Source organism: Helianthus annuus, chromosome 12, assembly GCF_002127325.2.
Source record: "Helianthus annuus cultivar XRQ/B chromosome 12, HanXRQr2.0-SUNRISE, whole genome shotgun sequence".
Lineage (NCBI taxonomy): Eukaryota > Viridiplantae > Streptophyta > Magnoliopsida > Asterales > Asteraceae > Helianthus > Helianthus annuus.
In genome coordinates, this window is record NC_035444.2 from 150,299,219 (window position 1) to 150,310,001 (window position 10,783).

Genomic DNA, 10,783 nt, shown 5'->3' on the forward strand with positions numbered 1-10,783 from the left:
ATTTATACAAATAAAAAGTGACCTATGTTTGTTAATTATTATCATACTGGTTCAGTTTATTACAATTTTTTGCTTGAATTATGTGTTTAGCTCGATATACTAATACTATCATGTCCTTCTCTGGTTTGATTTTTTTAATGATAAATTTGGATCACTAACGGACCATTAGAGTAGCATCGTGTCACCAGCGGAACCACCCGATCATATCCATCTATAATGCCCATATAATAATACAGGAGTAAATCCAATAAATCTGGAAAAAAAAACCTTTATAAAATTCAAACCCAGATCTCACCCCCTAAAATACCACTAGGCTATAATGTAACTATAATGTAATGGACGTTTCTCTTGTTTGATTGTTTTGTGACGTTGTCACTCACGAGATATATGTAGGGGTGAGGTGAGATTCATGTGTTTCGGTATTTATAACATATTTACTGCCCCTAATAAAAACCTCAACTACTAGCTAACTTGTAAAAAATAAAATGAGTACATATAGGCTCAAATACATTTTACCAAAACAATATTCTTCTTCTGATGAAAAAAACGTGTGGACAATTATTTCTTTAGTATTTAATCCAGAAAAATAGTTTAGGTTCATGCATTTAAAGACCAAATAAAATTGAAAGAGAGATATAAATGTAAAACATGCATTTTGTTCTAATTTATTATTTCTTCATCAAGAAAATGACAATACATGAACCGATTTTGTCAAGAAGTATCTTTTATGCACCTAGAAAGAAAATTGAAAATGAAGTATCATCAATTCAGGGGTGTTAATCAAATAGATAAGTAACCCTACTATTGGCAAGTGTTCTTCAAGTGAGTTAGGGGCTGTTTGACAACTTCTGAATGGTTAAGTGCTGAACCAGTAAGAAGTCTGAATCATTTAGTGCTGAACCAGTAAGAGGTCTGAACCATTAAGAGCCAGTATAATGTTTAACCTTTTAGAGGTAAGTGTTTGACCAATTCAGTTTAGAGGTCTTGACCATTCAGACTCTGTATAATACTTAATCATTCAGAGACAAATGTCTGAATCATTCAGACATCTGCTCACGAAACAAACAGTCTGAACCATTAAGTGTTGAACCAATAAGAGATCTGTACTATTAAGAGACTCTTTAAGAGATAAACAAACAGCCCCTTAGAGAAAATCAATAAAAAAAACTCCATTGAAAAGAGAATTAGATAATTACCACTAAAACACTATCAAAGGTTAACAAACTCAACTTGCTTTTGTTTCATAGACTAAGCAAGGAAAAATATTGAAAACTAGTGAAAGGTATCACCAAATATTGAAAATTTTCAGTTGAATAATATTTAACAACAAATTCAACACAATCATCATGGGTTTGTCTTAGTTTGCCATTATTGTTTGTGTTTAACAAATGGGCATAAATGAACAAGGATAAGTTCATTTTTTTTAACGACGGAATTTTATAAACAAAACGGCACAACTAGCAAGGCTCTAGCCGGCCATTAAAACAATTACAAGAAAAGAAGTGGGTTTTTGATGAAACAACGGTTAACTGGGCAGGGTTAACACACTGGTCTCGTCAAGAAGGGTTAATCCCTTCCTCTCGAGGATCGCTGGCTGGATCACCGGTGGTTGATCTCCTGCATAAGGAAACAAGCCGTGACTCGTAACAAGGAGGATGGGGTGGGGGGTGCTCCTTGTTACAACTCTCCGACGTGAGAATCAGTAGTTTGCTTGGGAAGCAAAGTAAGATAGTAGTAGTAGTGAGAGAGTTGTGAAGAGATGCCTCAAACCTGGTTTGGGGTTGGTATTTATAGCCGAGGAGTGAAGGAGGAGGATGATAGATGGACTGACGACGTGCTGCACCTTTGCAGGTGTGTCAGGCTTGTCGGTTGTGGAGGTTACGCCACGTCAGTCCATTGCTTACGTAGCTCTGACAGGTAACTGCCATTGGTGCCACTTGCACTGTGGTGTCAGTCCCACTTGTTGAGTGCATAGGATGCGGTGCAAGCCGCATCGCTGCATGCGGTAACGTCTGAGGTTACCGCGTCTCCTACTTGTGATCAAGAAATACGCGAGATGCGGTGCTGGCCGCATCGTCGTCCGCGGAGACTATTTTGCCTGCATCCCTTGTCGTGACGAAAATGCCCATATGGTGCGGTGCCAGCCGCACCGTTATGTTCATCTTCTTCTATGCCTAAGGTAAGGCTTTCTTGTATTGATAGAAGTGTTCACTGGACGCGGTGCGAGGCCGCATCGCTGTGAATACTTCCGTTTTCATACACCAGATGTGATGCTATGCCGCATCACTCTACCGTTCTCATGTTCCATGTAAGTCTTCCTTCGTTACTAGATAGATTGGATTCAACCCTTGTGCCGACGCGTTCTCGCATGGGCACAAGTAGGCTGTTAGCTGGTGGGGGTTTTGATAAGGGTAATGGTCACTCGCGGTCGATGCTGACGCAAGATCTGGGACCATACCCCTTCAAGTCCCCCCAGTCTAGTGTTGCTGCCACATACAAGTTGTATGTGGGAGGAGTACTGGACTATGGTGTTTGGAAGGTAGTTTGGAGTCTGGAGAAGATCCTAGACCATGTGGATGGTCTTTTCTGTATGTAAATCAAGCTGGAGGTCTGGAAGGGTCATCTGACGCCTCTTCCGTATCGGTGAAGGAATTTCGTCTGATGCGAAATTCTCAGCCGATTTATGTCACCAGGTGGCTTGCCACCTGTTGTTGTGCCGAAGGCTCTTGGAGACTTTGTTAGTAATGCTGCACAAACTTCGAACCAACCTCTGAGATGGTGGTTTGAAGGTATGCACAGGCTTTCAACCTCTGAGAGGTGGTCTTGTCTTCAAACCAATTGTTGAATTGGTGCATGAAGAAGAAAAGAAACTTTTGGATCAATCTCTGAGATCGGGATCAAAAGTAGTTGATGCTTGTAAGTGCTTTGCTCAAGCTCTATGTTCAGCATCTAGTCATGAGATGACGATCCCTTTTTTGTTGGGTTTTCGTGTTCGTCGTCATAGCTCTCTAGTAACCGCACGTCCTTTGCGGTTACCTCGTTGCGTCATTGTTGGCCATGTTTGGTCGAACAATGTAGATTTGTACTATGGGTAAATAAACATGGTCATAGGCAAGGGTATGCCCACCATTGTTTATTCTATGCGGCCCATAGGCGGGCAAACAAAGTCATAAGCAGACTTGTTACCGCTGTTCGGACGCTTGCTGTTCGACAAGGGCTTGTTTAGAGCGCTTATCTGCGTTCTTTATTGAGCCACTTACCTTCACGCTCCAATACCGAGTTTGCCTTGAAGTAGCTTCGCTCGGTGATGTGGAGTGAGGTTGGCTCTTCCGTAGCAACCAGTCTGCGGAAGCTATGGTTATGTCCGTAGCTCCTCGTGAGTGTCTGCGGTTTTGCATTACCATATTCGCTCGAAGTGGGTGTGTTGCTCGGATGTAGCTCTTGAAGGTTCAGGAGTCAGGGTTGCTGATGTGCATGCGCGTACATTCCCTTCCTTCCTTATGTTAAAGAAGGTGTTCATGTACCCTCTGCGGTTGTGAACCGGACAGGAGGGATTTGAAGCTTGAAGAGAATGAAGGCGATGCGGTTTATCTGTGTCTGAGATGCGGTTCAGTCCAACGAACAACGCTGGTTCTGAGCATCTGACACACCTGAACGGGCTCGTGTGTGTCATGTCCGCATATTCCACGTGTGCTCGTGGGTAGTGCGGATAGGTATTATACCCCCTTATAGTGTAGAGATATATATTTTTACCTATTTTTAGGGGTATGTTAAAAAACGACATGCGGTATGGGTTATCGTGCGGTATACCAGAGAAACCGCATGTCGCTTATCATTGGATAATGTAGTCGCTTTTTGTTGCATACGTGGCTGATCTCACGTGTGAGTTGGTGGAAGTTGGTGAGATCTTCCTGGCATGTGCTGAAATGAAAGGACGTTTACACTGCCCGAGGCATTAAATGCACTGTAGCAAAGAGTGTAAACGTCTCTTATGTCAGGCGCGTGAGCGGCCACGCGCGCGTGATAACCGTCAGCGAAAACGGCGCTTGACACGTGGTGTCGCGCGATTCGTTCTTTTTGAACGTGATGATTCGTTTTCTCCCTCCGCATTAATTGCGATGGGTATATAAGAGGAAACCGTTCGTGGTTTCCCCTCACTTGTTCGAAATTTCAAAAATTTGCCGGTGAGAGAAAACTTGTTTTTTGTCTTCTCCGACGATATTTCTTGAAGTTCCGGTGAGGTTTTTAGTTTTTCCACTCACGTTCTTTCATTTCCTCGATATTTTCTGATGGCTGAACCATCAAATCCACACAATGTGGAGGGTGAAAACCCAGAGCCATCCTCGCCGGTGGCGGCGGAGGAGGAGGAGGGAGGAAACGCCGGTGGTGGTTGCCCGGTGTTAAGGTGGACCAAGAAGTCTTTTGATCGTCTAATGCTTGACGTTCAAATGCCCCCTGAATATGGGGCAGTCTACCCATCGGAAGGTGACACCGGTGCCGATGCTCCGGCCGGTTATGTGACGATGTGGGCAGATTTTTTTGGTGACTGTAATCTCCGGTTACCTTTGACTGTTTTTGTTGTCGAGGTTTTGGAGTGGTACAAGGTCCACATTTCTCAAGTGAGTCCGTTTGGTATGATCCGGGTTCGAAATTTCGAATTCACATTTCGTGCTCTTGGTATAGAGCCTACCGTTGGAGATTTCCGACGGTTTTATCAACTGACGGTGTCCTTGGGGTTCTTTTCTTTCCGTCAGCGAGAGGGTAGTCCCAAGCTGATGACTCCTCCCAAGGGGATGACGATGTGGAAGAAGAAGTTCTTTTACATCAAGGCTGCTGCCATTGTTGCAAAGATGACGTTTCGGAATGTGACCTAGACGATCATAGCAGAGACCATTGTGGTCCCAAGTTTGAAAACTGTGGAGTGGTTTCCGCAGTTGCAGACCATTGAGTCTGTGAAGTTGACCAACACACAGTTGTGGGTGTTGTGCATGATGTTGTCAAGGAGGAACAAGAAGTCGAAGCCCGTGGTGCGGGAGAAAAGTGGTGGTACGTACTTTTCATTTGTTTAACTTTCTTATCCTTCTATGCGCTACTGACTTGTGCGTTTGTTATCAGAGGACGCTCCCGTATGGAGGATGTTTGCCCCGGATTTCCAGGGTCAGGTGGAAAAAGTTGTTTGTGCGGATGGCGAGGAGGAGTTTAATGTTATCATTCGAGATAACTTCCGGGTGCCTACTGAAGCCGCATTAGCAGTTGAGTTGCCGCGGGGCAAAGGTATGTGTAGGAATCCTTTATTCTTGTGATAACAATAATGGTTGCACTGACTCACCTCTTGCATGGTTTTCATGCAGGTGATCTTGGGGCCTTAGGGGACCCTGATGCGAAGGGTGTGCCTAAGAGGCAGACGGTGAAAGGCGTGCGCTTTCGCCAAAAGAAAATATCGGAGGTCACTGTTGTGCCTCATTTGGTACCGCAGGCGGCAGGTATCTCTCACTCTTCTTTTCGTAGATACTCGGATTATGTGATAGTATCTGATACCCTTAAGGGTTTGGGTACAGCTGCGGGCTCGCAGTCTGGTGCTGGGAAAAGGCCGGTAGAAGAGACGGCTGCTGGTGCCGGTGGACCGAAACGTCGGAGGTTGCAGTCTAAGAGGACTGTTCCGACATCGAAGAAACCTGCGGTTACTGTTAGTAAGTGTTGTTTAGCTGGTCTCAAGTGTGATGTATAACATGTGTTTTGATAGCTATTTGATTTTGTTTTGCAGAGCTTCAAGATAAGGATTTCTCTATCTTTGATGCTCCAGAGTCACCCACGCATGATGCGGGTGCGGGTGTGACTGAGGAACCTTCGACACCTCCTGTCAAGGTGGTGCCCGAGTCAACCGTGCGGAAGGAGGGTGCCGCAGAGAAGGTTGCGACCCAGATATTTGATACCGTTGACTCGTCCAACAATCTGATCTCTCCCAATGAGGGAGTTAATTTGAGTGTGCGGTTTGCTGATTCTGGGAAACAACAGTCTGATGCAGAACCGCAACAAACTGATGCTGAAGCGCGGCAGCATGATGCTGAGCCGCGGAGGTCTCCTGCTGGTGAGAAGGGTACCGGTTCGTCTGCCGGTGGTGCGGGTTATGCTGGGCCTCCAATTCAGCCTGGGGAGTCTGAATTGGAGTATTACTACCGCACCTATACCCAGGGTCGAAGTACTGTTTATCACCGACCCCCCTGGACTGTTATGCAGGGGGATGATATTTCCAACGGCCCTTCGGCATGTAAGGAGATTCTGGGTGGTCTGGGCACCCCCTTCGAAGTTGAACGTGCCCGTGCCGCACCTCGTGAGCTGCGTATAAACCAGCTCTCAACAATGTTAATAGGATCTTCCATTGTGGCGAATGCCATTCTGGAAGATTACAAGGTGTTGGGCCGCCGCGAGGAAGAAGCTGCTCGCATGCGGGCTGAAGCGGAAAAGTTGGTCGAGGCTGCTCGTGCGGGTGCGGAGCAGCTTAAGAAAGATAGGGCTGCTTTTGAGAAGCAGAAACAGACCGCGGAGTGGGCTGCCGCTGCTCAGCTTAAACAGGTTCGTACTCTTGCCAAACTCCTTTCTGATGAACGCAAGAGTTGGAATGAAAAGTTGTCCAATGAGCGTAAGAAGTGGAACGAATCTTGGGCTAAGTAGAATGACACTCTGTTTCGTGCTCGGCAGGAGTTGACGAACGCCAAGGCAGCGAACGTTGCCTTGGGTAAAGAAAAAGTTGCAGCAGAGGCCATTGCTGTGAAAGCGCAGCAGGCGAAGACTGAGGCCCTAAAGGCGCTTGAAGAGGCCAAGGAAGCCGGGGCGCGTGCTGCAAAGGCCCTTGAGGAGGCCGAAGAGAAGGAGAGCCGTTCTTCTAAGGCTCTTGAAGAGGCGAATGCGGAGCGCATTCGTTTGGATAAAGTTGTTGCCAACCTGCAGGTATGTTCGTTGCCTCTGTTGTATATTTTGTTCATTGTTTTGAAAATGTTTATTGAGTAAACTGTCTGCTGTTTTTTGACAGGCTGAGGTTCAGGCCCGGGAGGTCGCGGTTACAGACCTTACTGCCCGCGTGTCGGTTGCGGAGGAGCGGGCTGATGCCGCTGTTGAGGCCAAGGATGCCTTGGTGTCCTCTATGGACCAGCTGAAGGCTGACCGTGAGTGGTTGCGGACTCACGGTATCGCGCGTGTAAGTATCCGTTGCCTTTATATTTGCTTGGATTAGCATCCGAGACTTATGATCTTTTTATTGCAGATTGTTGAGGCTATCATGGATGCCCCTGAGACCGCAGCTGGCTTGGACTTGGTCAAGCAGCGTGCTCGTGACGCTGGTTTTAAAGCTGGTTATAACCGCTGTATTTCACATATGAACGTCATGTCTATAGGCGGTGATATCGAAGAGCGATCCGGCTTTCGGGACGTGGATACCGAGTCGCTTCTTAAAGCGGCCGAAGTCTCCTTTTATGATACGTCCCTTGCCTGTGTAGAGGAACTGGACAATTGTTTAGAGGCTGCGGACTATGTTGATCGCCTGCGGATGCTTTATCCGGATGCGGAAGAGGAAGATCCCGCTGGTGGTGCCGGAGGAGGCGCGGGAACCAGCGGTACAAAATAGGGTTTAGGTTGGCTAGTGTGCCTCCTTTTTGTTTTCCTCTTGTATAGAATATGAACTTTATGTAAATCCATTAAGCATCACGTGGGTGCTTGAATTTTTTGAATATAAAGTTTTTTGTTCAGTTTGTACAAGTGTTTTTAATTCTTGCATGTCTTGAACGTATGTATGCGTAACTTTACCCATTTGTGAATGGGGTTATGTATACTCCATACCTTTATCGTATAAGTACGCGTCAATTCTGTTATTTACCGCGTTAGGGTTTTAGAATTGTGTAAGCTTTGTAAAGCTTATATATCCGGAACTCTACCCATTTGTGAATGGGGTCAAGTGTACTCCATACCTTTGTCGTATGAGCACGCGTCAATTCCATTGTTTGCCTTTTTGGGCTCAGGAATTGTGTAAGCTTTGTAAAAGCTTATATATCCGGAACTCTACCCATTTGTGAATGGGGTCAAGTGTACTCCATACCTTTGTCGTATGAGTACGCGTCAATTCCGTTGTTTGCCTTTTTGGGCTCAGGAATTGTGTTAAGTGTTAACAAAAAACTTGTTTATCCGGCCGGATAAATATGCAAGTCTTTTTGCCTTCTGCTGGCCTATTACAATATTTGTGTGTGGTTACCACTTTGTATGGGTATCGCGAATGAAGATTTTGCCAATCTGTTTTTGGGATACCGCAAAGTGGAACACGCATTTGTAATAGTAGTAACAAACAATAATGTATAAAATTGCTTATTTATTTATTTGCAAATGGCCTGCGGCCCGATGGGTTACATAGAAAAATGTAAGAACAATGGCTTACATATAACAGCGTCGAAGCTGTTGTGCATTCCATGTTCGTGCGATAGGTTCGCCTTCTAGCGTTTGTAATTTGTACGCGCCTTTCCCTAAGACCTCTTTGATGAGGTAGGGTCCTTCCCACTTGGGGGCAAGTTTGCCTGGGCGCTCGGCATTAGATGCCTCATTGTCGCGTAGGACGTAGTCTCCTGGGTTGAAAGTACAAACGCGGACGCGCGTGTTGTAGTACTTTTCAAGTTTGGATTTATATTTGGCCTCGTTGATGGCAGCGTTTTCGCGCCTTTCTTCCAAGAGGTCCAAATCGATCCTGCGTTCCGTGTTGTTGTCTAGTTTTTCAATAGCCAACATTATAGGAGATGGGAGACCTAGGCTGAAAGGTGTCTCCCCGTTGCTTGTTTTTGGGCTTGTACGGTGAGCCCATAAGATAATTGGGAGTTCATCGACCCAGCCACGCCTGGCCGTTCCCAACCGTGCCTTGATCCCTTCGACTAGGCTTTTATTGATACTCTCAACTTGGCCGTTCCCTTGCGGGTGTGCGACTGATGAGAATATGTGCTCAATATGTAGTTCTTCTAGCCATTTCTGAAATTCGTCGGCAGCGAAGTTGGTGCCGTTATCGGTGACAATGCACATTGGTAAACTGAAACGGCAGATGATGTGTTCCCAAATGAACTTTCTTGTTATCATAGCGGTGGTTGAGGCGAGCGGTTTTGCTTCTACCCATTTTGTGAAGTAATCAACCGCTACTATGATAAATTTGACCGCACCCGGAGCGTCAGGGAATGGTCCCACAACATCAATTGCCCATTTCTGAAAGGGCCATGCGGTTGTGACGGGGACTAAGTTGTTCTTTGGCCGCAAGGTTTTTGGAGCATGACGTTGACAGTCAATGCACTTGCGCAACTCTTTGACGGCGTCCAGGTGCATGCCGGGCCAGTAATACCCGACATTCATGATTTTGGCTACTACCATGCGTGGTCCAGCATGTATGCCACATATGCCCTCGTGTATCTCTCGGATAAGTTATGTGGCATCCTGGGGGTTTACGCATCGTAGTAGTGGCCCTAGGTATGATTTGCGGTATAAGATACCGTCTCCCATTTGATAATGGCACGCTTTGTATTGTAGCTTGCGTGCCTCTGACTTGCTTTCGGGGGTCACACCTGATTGCAGATATGCGATAATAGGTGTCATCCATGATGTTGAACCGTATTGAATGACGTTGACTTGGCGCAGGGGTACCGAAGGATTTTGCAGAATTTCGATGCGTATCTCCTTTGCCAAGTGTTGGAAGCTGGTAGATGCAAGTTTTGATAGTGCATCTGCGGACTTGTTTTCGCTTCGATTAATATGTCGGATATTAAACGAAGCGAATTGGGATGTTAGTTGCAGGGCTTGTTCAAGGTAGAGGATCATGATGTCCCCTTTTCGACATAATCACCGCGTATTTGTCCTGCAACCAACAAAGAATCGACGTGCGCTTCCAAGTGTTGCACGCCGAGTTTGACTGCTAAACGTAGTCCCGCTAACAGGGCCTCATATTCTGCCTCGTTGTTTGTGCTTTTGAAATCGAGGCGGATTGCATATGTAAGCTCTTGGCCGTCAGGGCTGACGAGTCGCAGACCTGCACCCGCACCTTCCTCGTTGGAGGCACCATCGGTGAATAGTGCCCATGTTTCTGAGGAGGATGGCGTTGGTGCAGGAGTTTGTGCTTCTTCGCATTCTTGGATGCGATTCACTGGTACTTCGGCGGCGAAATCAGCTAAGATCTGGCCTTTAATCGCGGGGCACGGTTTATAGTGTATCGTGTGCGCGCCCAGCTCGATTGCCCATTTTGCTAATCTCTCAGAGATGTCGGGTTTGGATAGGATCGGGCCGATCCTGTAATTGGTTAGCACTGTGATGACGTGGTTTACGAAGTAGCGTCGTAACCGTCTTGAAGCGTGCACTAATGCTAGCACCAATTTTTCTATTATTGAGTATCTCGTCTCTGGGTCGTTGAGCATCTTGCTGATGTAATAGATGGGTGTTTGAACCCCCTTTCGCTCCACTATCAATACCGCACCCACCGCGTTATTCGCGGCGGATAGGTATAATATGAGTGGCTCATCCTTGCGTGGTGCGGTTAGAGTTGGGAGTTGTATCAAACACTCATTCATTTCCCGGAAGGCCTGTTCAGCTCTGCGGTCCACTGGAATTGTTCTTTCTTTGAACAGCTCCGCAGGGTCTTGATGAACGGATAAGACTTAGCTGCATGGTTGGCTAAGAATCTGTTGAGTGCCGCTAGCCTGCCGGCTAGCCGTTGCATATCTTTCATCGATGAAGGCGATGGCATGCGCTCGATCGCCTGGACTTTCTACGGGTT